General features: G+C 45.6%; 1 pseudogene; it reads right to left on the bottom strand.

Moving 5' to 3' along the window:
- Window positions 1–10,920: 10,920 nt before the first annotated feature.
- Window positions 10,921–11,615, bottom strand: LOC139014666 (large ribosomal subunit protein eL6-like; annotated as a pseudogene).
- Window positions 11,616–22,111: the final 10,496 nt, after the last annotated feature.

Consider the following 22,111-nt stretch of genomic DNA (forward strand, 5'->3'; position numbering starts at 1 on the left):
AATGTCCGGCCTATCTCGTTCAGTCCTGATCAATCGGCCAGATCCCAGCAGCAAGCTAACCTACCAGTCAGAACGTCTGCCCCCTGGTGGTCAGTGCACATCATAGCAAGCAGTTGAGCAGCCTTAGCATATCATTAGCATATTGCACTTTGATTGGTTAAACAGACGACTGGACGACCAGACACTTAGCATATTAGGCTTTTATTAGATAGGATAGCCCAAAAGTGGAAACAAAACAAACTAAAATGTGGGATATGCATGCAATGAAATATTGTTCAGCAGTAAATGGAATAAAGTACTGCTTGTTCATGGATACAACATGAATGACTCTTGAAAACATACTAAGTAAAAGAAGCTAAACACAAAAGACCACATCTTATATGATTACATTTATATGAAATGTCCAGAACAGGCAAATCTATAGAGACAGAAAGTAGATTAGGGTTAACATAAGGTTCAGAGAATTAGGGAAAATGAAGAGTAATGCTAATTAGGGTGAAGGGTTTGTTTTGGGGGTAATGAAAATATTCTAAAATTGAATCAAACTGTATGCTTTAGTGGGTGGATTATATGGTATGTGAATTATATCTCAATAAAGCTGCTATATAAAAATACAATGTTCTTGCCTGGCTGGTGTGGCTCAGTGGATGAGTGTCAACCTATGAATCGAACCACTGGTCGATTGCTAGTCAAGGTACATGCCCCAGTTGCATGCTTGATCCCCAGTAGGGGGCGTGTGGGAAGCAGCCCATAGATGTTTCCACCTCTCCTCCCTTCTTCTCTCTCTAAAATCAATAAAAATATTTTCTTAAAAATAATTAATTAATTAATTAAAATACAATGATCTTGATAATAAGATCAAAATTTAATTCAAAGTAAAGAATATTAAACTGGAAGAACAGGACCAATTGTAAAGAAAGTTTTATTCCACAATGAATATGTAGACACCTTGAGCCTTTACTAGTGAGTACTAAGTAGATGTGTCATCAAAATATGTGATATAGAAACTGTTGTAAATACAAGGAGAACTTAAAAAAAAAAGACTCAGTTCTGATCCTATGACAGATCAAGGGAACTAAAAATAAGCAGGACTGCTGTAAACTACTGTGAAATCTAGAAATTATTTTCATTCTTTCTGTTCAGTATTAACCTAGAAATTGTTTTCATCCTTTCTGTTTAGTAATTCTAGTATTAAAGGTAATGAATTTTCTACCAATAATAGCTTTAGCTGCATCCCAGAAGATAAAAATATAAAACTTTTCTTCTGATTATAAAAGTAGCTCGCCCTAACCGGTTTGGCTCAGTGGATAGAGCGTCAGCCTGCGGACTGAAGGGTCCCGGGTTCGATTCCGGTCAAGGGCATGTACCTTGGTTGCGGGCACATACCCAGTGGGGGGTGTGCAGGAGGCAGCTGATCGATGTTTCTCTCTCATCGATGTTTCTGACTCTCTGTCCCTCTCCCTTCCTCTCTGTAAAAAATCAATAAAATATATATTTTTTTTAAAAAGTAGCTCATTAATTTGGTAAATAAAACACTAAACATTCAGTAATGCATGACTTAGATGTTTTCTGTAATTCTTTTTTGTTTTTAAATATATATTTTTATTGATTTTTTTTTTTTTTTTACAGAGAGGAAGGGAGAGGGACAGAGAGTTAGAAACATCGATGAGAGAGAAACATTGATCAACTGCCTCCTGCACACCCCTTATTGGGGATGTGCCCACAACCAAGTACATGCCCCTGACCTAAATCGAACCTGGGACCCTTCAGTCCGCAGGCCAACGCTCTATCCACTGAGCCAAACTGGTTAGGCAATGTTTTCTGTAATTCTAACCCCTACTGTACCTCAACTCCTTTAACTAATGTTACAGTTTGGATATTACTCCAAAATTTTTCTAGGCTATTTATGAGAGTATATATGTATATAATCATCTTTTTTAACTGAAATAGAATCATATTTTCATACTTTACATAAAATTAGTCATCTTCATTTAAACATATAAAGGGCAACTTTCCATATTAGTACATATAGGCTTCTCTCAATGGTGACATAATGTTCATTTTTATGGGTATAATCATATGTATTTAACAATTCCACTACTGACTGATGTCTCAGTTTCCAGTTTTAGATATTACACATACTGCTGCAGTGAACATTCTTACTCATGCATCCCTACACACTTATAGAGGTATTACTGCTGTAGGATTTGTCATTTTCTCATTATTATTCCACAGGTACCAAACAAAGTTGCCTAGGATCACAAATCCCATTTTAAAATAGCATGATTAAAGAAACTACAAGAAGTGCCTGCCTATATGGTTTCAGTATAGATAGCAACAGATTACATCCCACCCCCCACAGAGATACAAATAGGGATCTGAATGGAGAAAAAATAAGAGGATTTCAGGTTTTATAAATGTCTGAAGCCAAATTTGTAGGTTTCAAAACTTTGGAGACACTATAGACTGACTTCTTTTTACTGACTCTTGGCAGTCAATGAAGGTAAAAATTCACACACACACTGACTCCTCTGACGATTCTACCAGTCAATGTGGGAGATGTAAACATATACCAGAGATGCAAATTCTAAGATCAAAAACGAGCAAAGAAAACTTCTGCTCAGATGCTCTTCCCACTCTCACTGTTGCCAAGGGAGACTGAGCCCACCTGCAGTGGGGGGCAGAACAGGGAGCGAACACAGCCAAGAAATCCTAACTGGAGCAGACAGGAGGAAGAACGAAGATAACAGGAATTAACTCATTTGAAAACAGAAAAGAGCTGAATTGAACTCATTTTTAAAATATGGTTTTAGAAAGAGAGGAAGGAAGAGGGAGAGAGAAATATCGATTGGTTGCCTCCCATACTCACCCTGACCGGGGATCAAACCCAAAACCTAGGTATGTGCCCTGACCAGGAATCAAACTGGCAACCTTTTGGTGCATGGGACAACACTCAACCAACTGAGCCACACTGGTCAGGGCTGCACTTGTTATTTTTCAAAAGCTCATATAATAAAATAGATAAACCAGGACACCCTGAGGCAAAGCAGAGTCTACCCTGGCAGAGAAGAAATGCTAGTGGAGTGCAAGGCCAAGCATGATAGATAATGCTGCAAAGGCAGACAGCTGCCAGATGATGGAGAGCCTGGTGTGTCACACTAAAGAAAGTGGACTGTGTCCCGGGGGTGGGGGGACATTTGGACAGAAAAAATATTCAAACTGTAACACTAGTTGAGGGAGCTGGGGGTGTGGTGAGGAATGCAATGACAGAAAATAGAGGACTTCCTCACCCTTTCTAAACAGAGGAACAGCAGGATTACTCTTCGCTCTTACAGCAGCTGCTGTGGACAGACAGTAGGATGGAGGGAGGGGAATTTGAGGCCCAGAGAACAGGGACATTGCGGCAAAGGAGAGGTGAGGACTGACAGTGGCAATGGGAGCGGGGGGAGCTGGTTCTTAGAGAAACGAAGAGGGAAGTATAAGATCACACCCAGGTTTATGGCCGGGTAAAGGTTTCTTATCTACAAAATGAGGATAATAACGAATCAGGTTATTGTAAAGATGCTGCAAGTGGGTTGGCTTTAAAGTTAACTGACACCCCATCTTTGTTCCAGAAAAGACTTAGTGCTGCTTAAATTAAGGCAGCAGATGTGGAAACTCTGTGAAAGGCCCAGGAATGTGAGACATTACCATTTATTACTGGCACTGACACCATCATGAACACCTGTGCGTTTAGAGACGGAGTTTGCATGCAGGGCGGGGCAGGCAGAAAGGCAGCTGGGCTGATGCAGCCAGCAGGCGACTCCAAGTGTGACCTTGGAGCAGGGGTGGGCAAACTTTTTGACTCGAGGGCCACAATGGGTTCTTAAACTGGACCAGAGGGCCGAAACAAAAGCATGGATGGAGTGTTTGTGTGAACTAATATAAATTCAAAGTAAACATCATTACATAAGAGGGTACGGTCTTTTTTTTTTTTTTTAGTTTTATTCATTTCAAACGGGCCGTAGTTTGCCCACAGCTGCCTTGGAGCCTGGAAGAAAGGCCAAGGCTTATGAAACCAATCTGGGAGTTGTGTGCTCAGTGGGTCTGGAATTGGGGCGCTCATTGTGACCCAGGCACCGTTTATCTCATTTAATCCTCAGCGCAAACTTGCAAGAAAATTGTTTTTTTTTTTAAAAAGAAAAGACTACAGATGAGAAAATGTGAGGCTTTCAGAGGTTAATTAGCCACTTCCGTGGGAATCCGAGGCCCCTACAGACTTTCTGTCCTTTCCCAGCGATGCTGAACACTGTGTCTGAAAGGGCGGGGCTCTGGTTCAACAGAAATGTGTCTGCCCTGGCTGCGGCCCACACAGAGGTCTCAGGCTGCCTGCCAGGGTGGGACTGGCTAGTCGTGACTCTTCTAAGGAAGAGCAAGCCCTGTCTCCTCTCTCTGTGGTTCTTCATTCTCACTTTCATTCAACACTAAGCAGCCCCCGGAGCCCTCCCTTCCCCTGGCAACTCTCATGCTAACCTCAGTGTGCAGCCCTGATCTTCTGTCCATGTGGTGCTGCGCCTGCTGTCCCTGCCAGGGCCTCACTCAGCTGCCACATCCCAGCTCAGTTTCTTAGCTGCAGTGGGATCCTCTCCACTGAGGCCACAGCTCTCTCCTTAGGCCGCAAATCAAGGATTTTGAATTGCTCTTTCCCTGCAGGTGGGTCAGGTAAGTCTTTAGAGTTGGCACCACCCACCGTCCCTCCAGCAGCATGTCCAATGGAAAAGATGCTCTTGAATCAATAAAAACAGTTGACAAATTCCCCAGTGTCTCTTTTAACAGGTCACCTGCTCTCACTTGACAGCCAGCCCCTTCCCTGGTTCCCACCTTGGCTTCACCCTAAACTTGGGGTTTCTGGCTGCTCCAGGAGGGGACCTGTTGGGTAAATCCTGATAGGACCCCCTCCCCCAGCTCCCAGCTCACCCCTGGGCTGACTCTCAGAGGTCAGGAATAGCTTGGCTCAATACTAGGAGCCTTCACACTAACCTGGCCCAACCTTGATTTTGCTTCGACCAAGTCCTGTAGTGGCCACACCAACCCCCCTCCATGCACACGCACACCCCGCATATGAGACTGGCTGTCCTGGGTGACCACCAGCCACCAGGAATGGTGATCATTAAGGACAAATCTTGGGCTGCAAGTTCTACCCAGACAGCAGGAGGGATAAAAGTCAGAATTGTGGACAGCAAGTGTAAACCTCTGTTCTGCAATAAGGTCAGGGTCATAGAAACAAAGAGGAGGAGGAGGAGGGAACAGCCAGGTGAGAGCAGGGAAGGAGTTAGGGAGGCTGAGCACAAGCCATGATCTGGAATCTCGCTGAAGCTTAGGGGGTAGGGTACAGGATGCATGAGAGAGTCAGCTGAAAGGGCAGGGCCAGGCTTTGGTGCCAACAGTCAGGGAGGATGCCAGGGACAGGGTCCGTGACCCTTGAATCTGGAGTAGTGTGTGAATGTATCCATGCCCCTTCCCAAGGCTGGGACTGCTTTCCACCCACCTCAGTCCCCAGGCCTGATCCCAAGAGCAAGTCCTAGAGCAGTGATGGCGAACCTTTTGAGCTCGGCGTGTCAGCATTTTGGAAAACCCTAACTTAACTCTGGTGCCGTGTCACATATAGAAATTTTTTGATATTTGCAACCATAGTAAAACAAAGATTATATTTTTGATATTTATTTTATATATTTAAATGCCATTTAACAAAGAAAAATCAACCAAAAAAATGAGTTCGCGTGTCACCTCTGACACGCTTGTCATAGGTTCGCCATCACTGTCCTAGAGCATAGATCAGCATCAAGAACTCAGAAGGGCAGGACCAAGAAGCAAAGGGAGGAGAGGTTCCAGGGATCAGGATCAAGGCATATGCTCAGAGCTCACCTGCTGTAAGAAACTGTAGTTTGGGGAGGCAAGGGAACCAAGATATAACTCCAGTCCAAATCCTGGCTGACTTATTTGCAGTTGTAAGCCTCTGCTTCTAGCACATAGCTCAGTGCAATGGATGCATGCATGCCTGAGCCATCACAATTAAATACCAGTCCTTACGCAGCTAGAACAGATCCCCACACCACCAATGGGACCCAGCTCAGTGGTATAACTGCTAACCCACAGGTTGGATCCGTGGCAGAAGCGAGGGGCCAGGGTGGACAAACCCATGTCAGACAGGTTTAAGCTGGAGAGAACACCCAACAGGAGCTAGCTGCTGCTGATGGTTCTGGGGAAAGAGGCTGACCTTTCAGGATCCAGCCATTTCTCCGCTGAGGGGAGACCCAGGCAAACATAGCCAAGAAGACGAGCCTTCCCCTGAGGCCTTCTCCAAAAGTCATCTTTGTGAGGAAGTCTCCATCATTAGCCAAAATTCAAGGCCAGTCAAGCAGGGTTTTCATTAGGCAATCACTTCTAACTTGTACAGCAGTTTTTACAGTACTTATGCAGCTGCTACTTGCTGGATCCCTATGGTCAGGCTCGGAAAGCAGCAACAGCGCCACCTTCTGGTGTTCTTGAGAATATCACAAGGCTGTTTCAACCCCTTCACCTGTCTGGGTGTGTTCAGCACACACTTTCTGAGAAGTCACAACTTTGGATAGCTTAATGACATCTGCCCTGCTATTTAACAATCGGAACCACTGATAACCCTTTATGAAGATTAAAAAGCAAAAAATAAATCCCCAAATCATTCTGGATTCAAGAACATGTAACCTTTGTGTTTTCAGAAAACTCAGAATTTCCTACAGTGAACCCACATTTGCTGAGCTAACTGGTATGCTTTACCCAGGTGCAAATTAGAGAAAGACTACACTTCCCAAGTCTTCCATTCTCTACCTATGGTGGCACACCTTTCTTGCTCATAAAAGGAAATATGGTAGTTGTCCACCATGTTGCTAAGACGTCAAGCATAAGTCAAATAATTACTGAAATAATACTGCTCTGGGGAGAGAGCTATGAAGGAACACACAGGTGCTGTGAGCCACTGTAATGAGGCAGGGAGTGGGAAGTAGTCCAGGAGGTCAAATAAGGCTTCCTCTGAAATGCCAAGAAGTAGAAGTCTGAATTATCTTCCAGGAAATTCAGAGGACATGAGCTTTCAGCGCATTAAAGCTATAAGCCTAATGGGAGATGACTGCTGGGAACAATGGGATTTGAATTGACCTCCAGTAATGGGGGTGTTTTATCTGGTTCCTATTCATTCCCCCACCCCGCCACCACACAATACACATACATTTCACACATGTACCTGCACATGTGTGCACACATTCACACATGTACCACACACAATTGATTTCTCGCCTTTTTGTGTTGAACAGGAATTAAATTACCTGCAGACTAGAACTGCAGTCAGATGGAGTCATGCTCAGGTGGAGAGCTGGAAGGATTTGAAAAAAAACAACAACCTTATCTCCGAGGTTCAGACAAGGTGAGTCTGTAGAACAGCAGCTGAGGCTGCCCCTGGGCTGTGAGTCTCCAGTCTGAGTTCCCCATGGAAGATAAGATGAGGTTACAGCTTAACACAGTTGGGAGACTTCATAGATGCAGAAATTCAGGGACCTTCAAGCTCACTTCCTTCTGATGTTTGAAGGAAGATAGTGAGTCTTGGAATCAGACAGATATGTGTTCTAATCCCGGCTCCATATGATTTATCAAGTTAACCTCTCTGAGCCATTTCATCATCTATAAAATGAAATTCAGAATCTCTATGCTGATGGGAGGCTCAGGCTCTCTTCTGATCCCCAAGGCTAGACTCCGACCCCCGGAAACCCCTGCTCTCTCTTGCTTTGCATGATAGGGAATTGTTTTGCCAGATATTATTGGTTCTTTCTTTCTGGAGAAAAAATTCAAGATTTTTAATTTGTAGTAATGTTGTAAAGAATCAATTTTTTAAACATCTTTATTTTCCATGCTGGCATAAATAAATCATTGAATAAATAGATCAGAGGAGAGAGACAGCTCTTCCATACAAAAGAATATCAATTAATAAGTATAGAAGAAATGATGGAATAAGGAAATCACCAGTGGACAAACTCCACGGTAAGAACTGTCACAAGCAAATACCAGTGAAAGTACAATAAGAAACAGGATATTTGCATAACCTCAAAGTAACTTCCCTACAAGACACTTATTAAATCCAAACAGAAAAATAGTAACTTACAGTGAAGAAACTTAACAGGCACATGTTAATATCACAAGTAATAAGACAGATCACCATGAGTGATATAATGGCCCGAGAAGGACAGCATGTCACTTCTGTGGCATTCTTGCCAAAAATGCATAACCTCAATTGAATCATGAGAAAACACCAGACAAACTCAAATTAAGGGTCTTTCTACAAAATAATTGGCTAGTACTTGCTTCAAAAATATCAGGGTTATGAAAGACAGAAAGAAAACACAAAGATATTTTCATAGATTAGAGAAGATTAAGAAAACATGACAACTGCTAGGAATATATCCTAAGAAACTCAAACACCTATCAGGAAGAATATATGCACCCCTATGTTCATAGCAGTATTATTTACAATAGCTAAGATCTGGAAACAGCCCAAGTGCCCTTCAGTAGATGAGTGGATAAAAAAACGGTGGTACATTTACATAATGGAATACTATACAGCTGTAAAAAAGAAGGATCTCTTACCCTTTGAGACAGCATGGAGGGACCTAGACAGTATTACGCTAAGCGAATATAAGCCAGTCAGAGAAAGACAAGTATCACATGAACTCACTTATATGTGGAACCTAACGAAAAAAATAAACTGATGAACAAAACAGACCCAGAGACATTGAAAACATGCAACAGACTGATGTATTGCAGAATGGGGGAGGGGAGAAAGGAAGAGATTAAACAAAGAATTTATATGCATATATCCATAGCCCATGGATAAACAATAGTGCAGGGAAGGCCTGGGGAAGAGGTGAGAGTCGGGGGAAGGGGATCAACAGGGATGTATATATGTTGTTCTATGACATGATATATTTACTCAACAATATATCTTGGACTCTATATCTGTCTTGTTTTTGTGACTGTATAATATTCCATTATAATGATAAATATTTACTTAACCAATCTCAGATTTTTCTTCAATTTTTCCCTATTATAAATGACTAGAGGTCTGGTGCACAAAATTCGTGCACTCGGGGGGAATGGGGGGGTCCCTCAGCCTGGCTTGCGCCCTCTCATAGTCCAGGAGCCCTCAGGGGATGTTCAACTGACAGACATCCTTAGTGTTGCCACGGAGGTGGGAGAGGCTCCCGCCACTGCTGCTGCGCTCGCCAGCCATGAGCCCGGCTTCTGGCTAAGCGGCGCTCCCTTTGTAGGAGCGCACTGACCACCAGGGAGCAGCTCCTGTGTTGAGCGTCTGCCCCCTGGTGATCAGTGCGCATCATAGCAACTGGCTGTTCTGCCATTCAGTCAATTTGCATATTAGTCTTTTATTATCTAGGATAGTGCTGTAAAGCCCTGTTTATGTGTTGTATGTGTTTGAGTGTGTGTGAATATATATAGAATATAAATAATATATGCAATAATCTTAGATGGCAAATGGTTGAGACAAAGTGTAAGCCAAGTTTAAATTTTGATCATACCACTAACAGCAAATGAAAATGACCATTTCCCCGTGGCCTGAAAAATAATTATTATTGCCATTTTTCCATTTTTTTCAATACAGTGAAAAAACATAAACCATTGGATTATCAGCCTATCTGAATATCACTCCCAGGCCTCTGACCATACCCAAAGGAGCTGTGGGTGCCTTGAGTGAAGTCCAGTGTCTCCATTTGATGGCCAAGTTACTTGAGCTCTCTGTGATGGCAAGCCTCCAGGATGGCCCCCAATGATCCCTGTCTACTGGGCATGGGTGTTGTTGTGCAGTCCCCTTCCTCATTCTATCAGAGTTGGTCTGTGTGGCCAATAGAATATGAGAGCAGTGATGATATGTGGTTTCTGAGGCTAGTCGTAAACAGGCATGTGGCTTCCCCTTGGTCTCCCTCTGATTACTAGTCCTGAGGAAACAACTGACACCCCAGCCCCCTGTGGAGGCCTCATCAGTGCTGCATGACGAGGAACAGAGGCCTCCTGACGACAGCCATGTGAGCCATCTTGAAAGCAGATTACTCAGCCCCAGTCAAGCAGTCCGATGATTACAGCCCAAGCCAACATCGATTTCAATCTAATGAGGAACCACCCAACTAAGCCACCCTCAAAGTCCTGATGCTCAGAAACCACATGAGATAATAAATGATTGTTATTTTAAGCTGCTAAATTCTGGAGTAATCTGTTATGCAGCAATAGATAACTAATACACTCTCAGCCTCACTTTCCTCATCTGTAAGATAGGAATCCTATATAATAAAAGGCTAATATGCAAATCATCCCCTCAGGAGTTTGACCGACCAGGAGTTCAACCAACCGGGAGTTTGACTGCTCACTATGACATGCACTGACCACCAGGGGGCGGCGCGGAATGAAGGAAGGCCCCGGCCCAGAGCCAGCAGCCAGCAGCCAGGGGAAAGAAGGCCCTGGCTGGCCCAGATTGCTGGCCAGGCTTAGGGACCCTACCCATGCACAATTTTCGTGCGCCAGGCCTCTAGTGATCACTTCACTAATAATAATGCTCACTTCACAGACACAAAGTTAGGAAAGCACCTGCCAGCTACCTGGCCCAGGAGCACTAGTCTTTTCCTCTCTCCTTGGGAGGCACTGTCAGGACTGACTAAACAGAAAGGAGTGTTTTGAGTTGCAACGCTTTTGACCTTTTCATTCAAGATCCATGTCAAATCAGTTTCTAATTCATTTCCAGACACGTTATCCTGAGAATGAAGCAGGGAGTGAACTTTGTTGCCATGCATCCCCTACCCCCCTTTTTTTTTTTTTTTTTAGTTATTTAATCGGGTTCTTATAAGAAATTCAGAACACCAGTTTGTGAGGATAAAGCGAATTGGTGAGAGCGAACAGAGAGCGGAGGTAGCCCTGGAGCTGCGGAACAGCTTTGATTTTTGGCAGAATTCGTGAGTCCACAGCTTTCTGGTCAACCTTGTGCTGTTCTGTAATCTCATATTTCTCTTTCTCTGTGTCGAAGATCTCACCCTCCTGGTGTCTGGGCTTATGCAGCTTCTTCTTCTTGAAGTAAGCATCAGTGAGATGTTTGGGGATTTTCACACCACTGATAACAATTCTGGTGGAGGTGGCGATGACAAATTTCTGGTGTGTTCTACGAAGAGGAACTCAATTGAGGGACAGAGGTCCAGTCACAAGTAGCAAGCCACTACCCAGCTGCTTCAGGAAAACCACCCTCTTGCCTCTGTGGCGCCCAGTGAGGATGATCAGAATGGTCCCAGGAGGGATGCTGGCCCGCAGTCTCCGCACAAGCTGACTGAGGGTTTCTTGCCGTGGCTCAGCAGTTTTCGAGGCTCATCTTCAGTAGGATAATATCTAGGCATTTTGCAGAGTTTAACCACTGGGGTACCACCATTCTTGTCGCCACCAACTGGTTTTGTAACAGTAGCAAGAACTTTCTCCTTCTTTTTCTTTTCAATCCTGGATTTAGGGGCCGAATACTTCCTCTTGTACATGGCCTTTTGTGAATACATAGCCGACCGGGAGTATCTGCCAATTCCTCCGACGAGGACGGGGTTTTGGCTGCAGTGGGGCTTCCCCTTCTTAGGGGCCTTAACCTTGCCACCGGCATCAGCCTTCTTCTTGGCTTCAGGTTTCTGCTCCTTAGTGTCAGGCTTCTTCTCCTTAGTATCAGGTTTCTTCTCCTTAGTATCCGGCTTCTCGGTTTTCTTTTCACCCACCAACTTGCAAGAAGGGAAAGAGAACTAAGGTCCTCCATCCCCTACCCTTTTATTTGATGAAATTACAAAGGCAAACAGTTAAGTTTCTCTGGTCTTTGGAGAGCTCCCAAACCCCTCTCTCGGTGATCAGGGCGTGGCTGCTTGGGGCCGCGGCCAGTGAGGAGCTAGTGTGGAGGGCTGAGGGCTAAGAAAAGAGAGTCTGGCCTAACGCCAGTGCAGGAGGCACACCTTTGTTTCCAAGTAGTGTGGACACACACATACAAAAGATAAATTGTTCCTCCATTCTCATCTGATGGAAGTTCTCATTGATGGACTTGAGCCCAGTGCTGGAAGGGGAGGGGGGGGAAGCAAGGGAATGCCAGGAACCACTTAATCCCCAGGGATGCTGGTCTCCTAGCAGCCCACCCAATGAACTCTGAGACCAGTCTCTGAGCTAGCGACTTAGGAATGACTGACTGCTCCTCTCCCCTTCAGCAGCCCTTACTGCCAGGCCAGCTTGAACCTCACTGGAGCATCCCTGGAAACCCAGGCACCTCCTGCTTCCCTCTCACAGGTCAAGTTCCACCCACACTGTAATTAGTGCTGCTCTCCACTCTGCCATCTGGTGGCCATAGTAAGCAATTGCCGCTTCCCCACAGGACAGTTACCTTCAGCGGGATGGGGATGTCACCTTCCATCTGTTATCAACTATTTATCCCCACCCAGAGGAGTGACCAGGCTCTTGTGTTTGGTCCTCTGTGCCAAGAAACTTGGGTGGATTGCCAGGAAAGGAGTGAGAACGTTTTAAACAGACAACATTCTGAGTCCTTCACAAAATGATTCCTCAGCCGGCTGCCAACCAGAACCTTTCTCTTGCCTCCAGCCAAGCCTTCTATGCCCGCAGGACACTTTTCCTGGCGTGAACCCGGTCCTTGTCTTTGTTAATAGTGGATGAGGAGCTCAGGAGAGCCCCCGCTGGGCATCCCCCTGAGCCATTAATCCCCACAGTCCCTCTCTCCATCCCCAGGAGGCTCCTAGCTAAAATTCTCCAGGTGGGCACGAAGACTCAGCTGACCGTATGCATTATGAAACCTGTGCCCAGATAGGACCTAGTGGTAGACAGAATCATGGTCCTCACAAAGATACCCACATCCTAATCCCCAGAACCTATGAATGTACCTTGCGTGAGGTGGGTCCCCCTGTATTCCTCATTTTATAGAAAATGAAAATGAAATACAGAGTAAGTGACTTGCCCAAGGTCAAGCAGCTAAAAACTTCATCATTTGCTGAAAACCAGCCCTGGAAATAGCCCATCCTTATCTGAAGAAGGAGGAAGAGGAGGCAGGGCAGAGGTAGAAAAGAGGGGAAGGACGGGGGGGGGGTGGGGGGGGGGGAGGAGAAGAAAGACATACAAACTTTCGATGGAAGAAACTTTCTCATCAAGGAAACGAGCCTGTGTTGGCTTTAGGGTCTGGGGTCTGGGATTCTGGTGCTCTCTCAACAGTATCCAATGTGTGGCCAAGCGTGATGGCCTTCCCTTCTGAGACTTACACTGAAGGTTGGGAAGATAAAGTAACAGGCCTGAGTGTGTATAAACAGCAAGTGCTGGAATCAGGACCTAACTCCAGCTCAGCCCGCTGCAGAAACTGGAGAAGATCTGACTCCGGGATCCTGTGGCCTGGGGAGGAGGGAGTGGGAGCCACTGGTGGAGGTGGTGTACATGGCAGGCCAGAGCCTAGAAGTCATGTCCTGGGGAAGAGGTGGGTGAGGTCAATCAAGCCAAGCATCAGAGAACAGGCTGAAGGCTGGGATGGGTGTGGAGCTAACATGAGAATGTAGGGACTGAGGGTCCCTAAAACCGAGGACCAGACAGAGCATCAGGCAAACGAGAGCAGCCTGGAGGAATCTGGAGGCGGAGGCATGGGTGGAGAGCAGCTGCTGTTTACGCAGCTGGCTGAGAGGAGCCGCCCTGCCTAGCCCACACAGAGCATGTCAGCCCTCAGCAAACCCTGCCAGTTCCATGCACAGGAGGCCATGGAAAGAGGACATTCTTCTGTGGCTCTACGCCGTGGAAAGCACTCATTCCTTCCTTCATTCCTTCCTTGGGTCATTTTATTTTTTAGGTCAGCTCTGCAGAGGCCTTTTGTTGGACACTGGAGCATTGAAAAGGTTGCAGAAAGCTCAGATGCCACACCCGAAGGAAGGCAAGGAGGAAGGAGCAATGGGGCCCACGGTGGGCTGGGAGTGAGGGGGATGCCCAGCGGGGGCTCTCCTGAGCTCCTCATCCACTATTGTCCCAGGAATGGCCCAGCAGACAGATTTGTGATGGGGAATGGAGCAGGAGGCACTGTGCTCACCTGCTGAGGCTTTTGGAACCACACAATATGCTTGATTGAAAGGCTCTTATAGAAGCTTAATTTTTTAACATTAAAGAATTAAATCAATAATGTCCCCATTTCAGCTTCTCTGTGATTACGTCCTTTGTGTCCTGTTTGCTATTTAGTAACAAGCTTTCTAAAAATTACAATCTATGTCATCTGTACCAAAAGAAATCAGGAAGGAGGAAAGAGGAAGACAAAGAAATTAGCATAAGATGAACCCCTACTATGTGCCGGGCACTCTTCTATTTTAGGTCACCCTCAGTAGGACCCCAAAAGGAATTTGTGGCTATAATCCCCACTTTATGAGTTCGGAATCTGAAGCTCAGAGAGGTAGAGACTTGTCAGGTCACACAAAAGAGCAGAGCCTGGGCTGGAAATTCTGGGCTGTTAGATTCCAAACCCACCCTCCACCTCTGCCTTCTTCGTGAGTTCACTCCACTCAGAGGCCCACCCAATAACAGGACCCCTTGCGCCCAGGACCTTCCTGTAGCAGGCAGCTCCCGTTTTCAGGCATGGCTCACGGAGCCAATGGGAAGGCTTTCCTGGCCCACCTGGCTGGGCCCCTCAGGTGGTCCTGGGCCCCCTGAATGGCCCCAGGGATGGGAGGAGGAACCCCAGATCTCCTGTCCACAGAGGTCAGGGCATTAGGCTAAGTAGCAGGATTTTAATGTGCAGGGTCCCCAGATTGGGACGGAGTGGGATGGCTGCCAGATGCACCTTTGCTGCCCGCCAGCTGGGAGACTTCAGGTGGGCCACTTTCCTCTTCTGAGCCCGTTTCCTCATCAGTAAAAGGAGACCAGCACTACCTTTCATGGGAGTGGGAGTGATTAAATTAGAGGTTGTACAGGTAAGTTTCTGGAGTTTTTTCCTACATGGTGTCCACAGAAGCGACCAATGTTGTAATGCTCTGTAATGTGGACTGGCTGTCACAGGGGGCAGAAGAGGAGCTCATGGCCAGTGTCCTGGGTGAGGCTGTGCCCTTGAATCAGCTCAGTCACAGTGGGGCTCAGAACCCTAATGCACCCTCACCATGTTCTGATGACTCCATCTGGTCAAAGTCAGGCTTCCTTTCCATCATCTTCAGGTGAACTGTTCCCACTGTCACAATAGGAGGGTGGGCCTGGGCCTCCAGGCCATCTTGAATGTCAGGTCCCACCCCCTTCCGATCACAGCCAAGGCAGTTGCAGGCACTGTGGCTCCCATTCTGGGAGACCCACAGAGATTATTCTGTTCTCTACGGGCTCCATACAAGCTCTGTGCATGGAGAGAGGTGGTCAGGCTTGTAGGCCCCACTGGGCAACCTCAGGCAAACCCTTCACTCCTCATGTATTGTCATTCATTCAAGGGATGAACATTGATTGAGATCATTGTGTCCAGCCCCTGGAGACATGTAGTAGGTGGACCTGGTGTGGCTGCCTCATCTCACTTTGGTTCCCCCATCTGTAATCTAAGAATTGGGTGCCTGCCATGCAGTGTTGTGGTGAGAATTAGGAGATAGTGTGTGTGGATGTGCCTTATAAGCTTCAAATAGCCACAGATGTTCTTGGCAGGTCTATTCACAAGAGCCAAAAACTGGCAACCACCCAAATGCCTATCAACAAGTGAACAGATAAAAGCAAACTGTGTTAGCAACTAGTTCTCTACATCCCAACAACGGAATACTACTCAGCAATAAAAAGAAACAAATGATTATGTGCACAGCATGGATGAATCTCACAATAATTATGCGGAGTGAAAGAAGTCAGGAAAAAAAAACATGTTGTATGAATCCATTTACATAAAAGTCTAGGGGAAATGCAAACTACTCTGGTGTGACAGAATAAATCAGGGGTTGTCTGGGTGTGGGGGAGTCGGGAGGAATGGAGGGGCTGCAGAGTCAACAGGAAAATTATGGAAGTGATAGATTGTTGTGGGCTGAATTGTACCTCCCCCCCCCCCAAATAATCCATATGCTGAAGTCCTACCCCCAGTCCCTCAGCATGTGGCTGTCCCTAAAGCCCTGTTGTTGGAGCCATCTGTCTGTGGCACTTAGTATGGCAGCCCCAGGACACTAATCCACAGACATGCTCCTTGTCTAAATGGTGGTGATGGTTTTATGCGTGTATACGTATGGCAAACTCATCAAATGACACATTTTAAATATAGAGTTTATTGTGTGTCAATCATCCCTCAATAAAGCTGTTTTTAAAACCCACTATTAATGAATTCAGCATCCACGCAGCTTCCAGGCCAACTGTTGTCTCTGGTTGTGCCCCAGCAGAGAGGACCCAAGACTAGAGGCCCAAAGAGAGGCCTCCAGCCCAGTCCTGTGCCTCTCAACCTTGCTTGTACCTTTGAATCACCTGGGAAGTTTTTAAACTCCCCATGCCCACCCTGTCCCTTAGACCAATTAAATGAAAATACTTGAGGGGCGGGGCGGGGGGGGGGGGGCGGGCTGGACATGAATAGTTTTTAAAGCTCCCAGGTGATTGCAAAGTGTGTCCTAGGCTAAGCAGTAGCTGCTTCAACCCTCCCCCCGCCCCTCCCCACTTCCCTATTCCCAGGAAGCCTACCTTAGAGAGACCAGCTCCTTCCAGCACCTAGCTGAGCCCAGCCAGGCACCAGGATGCGCTCGCCTGCACTGATTAGAAAACCTAATTGCCTAAGGTTCTATGCAGAGCCAGCCATTCCACTCACATCCAAATGTTTATTCCAAATGGTCATTTCCACATGGAAGGGGCTTGCAGGTAACGAGGGGAGAGGGGAGGAGGCCCGAGTTCAGCACAGCTGTAAGAGAAGCAGACTGTCTGCAGAAGCTGCCATCCCCCATCATCCAATACACAACTACCCCCCCACCCCCGAGAGATTTCTTAAGTGTTTGCACTTTAGTGTTCCAAGGCAGGAATCATTCGATTCTGCCTGGTGCAGGTGCTGGGGCTTGGGAACACACAGTAGATGATTTGCATAAAGTGAGTTATTTGCATAGAATGGAAAATTTGTATGCAGTAAATAGCTAAGGGGAAGATAAAACAATGGTCCAGAAATGGCCTAAAATAATGTGTTAATTTGTAGCCCCAGTGTATTCTGAATGTTTCTCTGGAAAGTGAGCATCTGCCTTCAGAGAGAGAGAGAGAGATCCAGGTCCTGGCAATCGCTATCAAAAGGTAAGAGGATTGGAGCTGGGCACATTGCTATCCAAACATAATCAAGACATCTCTGGTAGGGAAGGTGTTGGAGGGGGCTGGTGAGGGGGGGGGGAGAGAAAGAACTCATGAACCCAGGCAACAGTGTGGTGATTGGTGGGGGTGGGGATGGAAGAGGGTATAGAGGACATAAATGGTGATGGGAAAAAATAAAATAAAGAAAAAGTAAAAAAGATTCTGTTAGCTGAGAAGAATCAGAGAAAGTCTGCTGGGCAGAAAACCAATGATCTCAACCAGTAGCAATAAATGTCTGTTAATGAAGAGATGATGCAGTTATTTATGGGACCTAAGTAGGGTCTTCTCTCTCTTCCTAAGCCCAAATCCAAATATTGGGATCTTATCGATACATGATACAGATACACAAGCATGAGGAAGCATTACCTACTGACAGTCTGAAAGCATTGCCATTAGACAAGATAATCATGACAACGTTGACAATTAACATTTACAGAGTTCTTATTGTGTAGCAAGCACTTCTTCCAGACCATCAACTTTCTATTTCAATTTTTCAAGTTGTCTTCAATTTTTTTCTAGACTTAAGTAGATTTCCATTCAAACTACCAAAGCAATTCTGGTCATTATGACAAGCCAATTAATACAGAGGTGTATAAATTAATAGCCAACAATATCCCTCTCCCCATCAAAATAACCAATTTAGCAGAACACTATGTTAAGAAGAGCACAGACAAATCAGAACAGATTCCAGCAACTGACCTGCTCCAGACACACAACAAAAAAGAGGTTTCTGCCTAGCCACAGTGGCTCAGTGGTTGAGCGTCGACCTCGGAACCAGGAGGTCCTGATTTGATTCCCAATCAGGGCATATGCCCAGGTTGCGGTCTCAATCCCCAATAGGGCAGAAGGCAGCTGATCAATGATTCTCTCTCATCATTGATGTTTCTATCTCTCTCTTTCCTCTCTTCCTCTCTGAAATCAATAAAAAATATATTTTTAAAAAAAGAAGTCTAGAGTCCCTGGAAGAGTTGGATTCTCAATACCTTTTGCATCTCCACAGTGCTCAGAAAAACTAGTTTTACTCCCATCTCCACCAATAACTTATTAGACAAGTTACTTAGCCTCCCTGTATTTCTGTTTTCCTGTACGTGAAATGTAAATAATAATAGCACCTGCTTCATAGGACTGCTGTGAGGGCTAAAGAGATAAGACCTAGCAATTTTACTTTTAGGAACTTATTCTACAGATAAATTCATGCCTGTATGCAAAGAAATACACAGAAGGATTTTCACTACCCTGTTCTCTATAAGAGCAAGGGCCTGGGAACAACCTAAATATTCCTCAATAGAAAAGTGGTTTAATAAGTGATGACACATCTGTAAAATAGAAAAGAATAAATACCATATGGCTGTAAAAAAAAAACAAACAGATCTTATTATGCTAATGGGAAAATTACCAAGATACATTATTACATGTAAAAAAGCAAGGAGCCGTGCAAAATGTATAAAATGCAACCATTTTAATTAAAGGACATGCCCATATATGATGGTTCATGGATTTAAAAAAATTCAGAATAATGTGACATAAACAATGTTTGCTTCTAGGAGGGAAAGTGGAAACCTGCAGGGGGAGGGGGACTTACATGTTACAGCATATCTTCTTGTACTCTTTCAATCTTACACTTGTTATTTTTTAATTCAATCATGTAAATAAAGTGCTTAGTAGTCTATGCCAATGAGTGTTAAGTATTACTGTTGTTGGTGATGTTATTGTAATGGATTACTACCAATTTCTTTTGGCTAACATGACATTCCAGGGGACTCTGCCTCTGGCTCCCTTGAAAGGTCTGTGCCCTGCCTCCTTGCCTTCTCCCCTTTTCCTCTAATGAAAATGAGAAACAGAAAACTGTGGAGACTAAATTCCTATTTTCGGTCTTCTCTGGAAGAAACAATTCTACCTGGACACATCTACACACCAACACAGTCCCAGCTGCCTCTCGGAAAAGGTGAGTTTCAGCTAGAGGTGCTGGGGTGTGGGGAGATTACGCCAGCAGGTGGAATCCTGCTGCTGCACCCCAGGAGAGGGTTCTCTGAGAAACAGTCTTTAACAGGAGCCCCCACCTCAGAGTTTGTAGTCGAAGGTGCTGCTGTATGTTCCGCCACCTGGGGCTGGCACAAGGAGGGGAGGCTGGGTAAGAACACTTCCTTCTCAGTGGTGCCACCCTGGCAGCCCGACAGGGAGTTTCTGGATAAGATTAACACCTGAATCGGTAGGCTGGGTAAAGCAGACTGCCCTCCCAGGATGGGTGGGCCTCTTACAATCAGTGGAAGGCCTGACAGAACGAAAAGTCTGACCCTCTGCCAGAGAGAGAACTTTTCTTGCCTGACTGCTCTCAACATGAGACAGTGTGCTTTTTCTGCCTTCAGGCTCAAACTGAAACATCAGCTTTTCCTAAATCTCAAGCCAGCCGGCCTTCAGACTAGAACTGTACCATCAGTTGTCCTGTGTCTCTCTTGCCAATACACCCTGCAGATCTTGGGACTTCTCAGCCTCCATAACCATGTGAGCCAATTCCTTATAACTGATTGATTGATTGATCTCCCCTATTGGTTCCCTATCTTGGAGAACCCAAACTAATACAGTACCCAAAAAATGTTTGTGGAATGAATGAATGAACAAGCCATTTACAAATCCTCTTTCTGAGACAAAGTCTATGTTAGACAGCCAAGTTCAAACACCACAATGCTAACCCAAGGGAGTTTCCTGGAGTCACTGCCAGCAACCTGCATGTGATCTGCAGGTTTCTGGGTAAAGGACAAAGGGTGGCCCTCCCTGTGGAAGGAAGACTAGCTCCTAGTCATAGCTTGAGCCTGAACTCCTTCATCTGAACTTCTCTCCACTCCTCTGGTCTATCAGGAATAGCTTTCCTCAGCTGCCCAGCACTTCCCACCATGACTGCTTGACCCGCTGGCCTATGGTGGGTCTTCTCTGATTCATCCTTGTTCGAGATGACAATAGCTCACTGGCCCTGGGGTCAGCCAGACTGGGATCTGAGAGCCAGCTCAGCCAGGATGTCAATAAAACTTCAAAAGCTGTCCTGCACTAGCCGGTTTGGCTCAGCAGATAGAGCTTCGGACTGAGGACCTAAGGGTCCCAGGTTCGATTTCGGTCAAGGGTACGTACCTCAGTTTCAGGCTCCTCCCTGGTCGGGTCCTGGTCAGGGCACATGCAGGAGGCAACCAATTGATGTGTCTCTCTCACACTGATGTTTCTCTCTGTCTTTCCCTCTCTCTTTCGCTCTCTCTGAAAATCAATGGAAAAATATCCTCGAGTAAGGATTGACAACAACAAAAATGCTGTCCTATAAAGTTTGTCCCTTTCATATTTTTCCTTGAACGTGGTTCACAAAGTTGCAAAAGCACAAGTCTGACCCACCTTCTCAAGCTGCCATCTCCCTGAGGGTGTTCGTCACAACACATGCCTCTGCAGCAATCCCCACACAGCATCTCATGCAGTGTCCCCACCCAATGCTTCATGGATTGTCCCTGCCCAGTGTCCCCATACAGTGTCCCCAGCAGCCCCACACATTGTCGCTATGCATTGTCCCCACTCAGCGTTCCCATAAACAGTCCCTTTCCTAATTTACTTAAAAATTAATAACTACCTTTTCTTGTTATTGCTACAGGCCAGTGACAAAGATTCTCTCCTTGGCGAACCTTTTGAGCTCGGCGTGTCAGCATTTCGAAAAACCCTAACTTAACTCTGGTGCCGTGTCACATATAGATATTTTTCGATATTTGCAACCATAGTAAAACAAAGATTTATATTTTTGATATTTAGTTTATATATTTAAATGCCATTTAACTACGAAAAATCAACCCAAAAAATGAGTTCGCGTGTCACCTCTGACACGCGTGTCATAGGTTTGCCATCACTGCTCTAGACCAAGCTCCTCTGAACCCTCAGGACTATGCCCCAAGCTTGACCTATAATGACTTTCACAGTCTTAGTGGGTGGCTCAGTTAGTTGGAGTGTCATCCCGTATACCAAAAGGTTGCGGATTCAATCCCCAGAGTCCATACGGGAGGCAACCAATTGATGTCTCTCTTCTCTTCTCTTCTCTTCTCTTCTCTTCTCTTCTCTTCTCTTCTCTTTTTCTCTCTCTCACTCTAAGATCAATGAACATATCCTCAAATGAGGATACAAAATAAATGTTAAAAAAAAGACTTGAGCAAACACAGTTTCTAACAGCTCAAGGCCACATTCCTAGGATGGCCCTAGCCCCTTTAAAGTGCCTGCCTGAGAAAACACAAAGCTACCAAAATAATCAACTATTTGTTCCAGCCAACACTTGAGGATAGAGCCCAGTCTCTGTGGGAGGGGAGTCCAATTGGACAGGTGCCAGTTAGCAAGTCCTGATGGGTTTCACATATTTTTGAAATTTTTCACTATACTGACTCTGAGCACCCCCTCACTCCCTCCCTATTGTTTCATCCGCCCTTTAAAACACCCAGCCGCCTCTGTACAAATCGCAGTTGAGTCCAGTTCACTCTGGACTCCTTTCCCTATTGCAGTAGTATACTACTGATTAGAATCTGTCCTCACCACTGTAACCAGTGTCTGGCACCCAGCTAAGTGTTTCTCATTATAGTACCTCGTTTGATCCTTACAAGAACCCTACGAGATGGGGTCTGTTATCACAGATGGAAAAACTGAGGGTCAGAGAAGTCACTTCCTTAAGACCACAGAGCTGGTGCGCACTGGAGTCTGCAATCCTACCCACTGCATACTTTCTAACGTGGCC

This window comes from Myotis yumanensis, unplaced genomic scaffold, assembly GCF_028538775.1.
Source record: "Myotis yumanensis isolate MYYU_CA2020_CCGP unplaced genomic scaffold, mMyoYum1.0.hap1 SCAF_7, whole genome shotgun sequence".
Taxonomy (NCBI): domain Eukaryota; kingdom Metazoa; phylum Chordata; class Mammalia; order Chiroptera; family Vespertilionidae; genus Myotis; species Myotis yumanensis.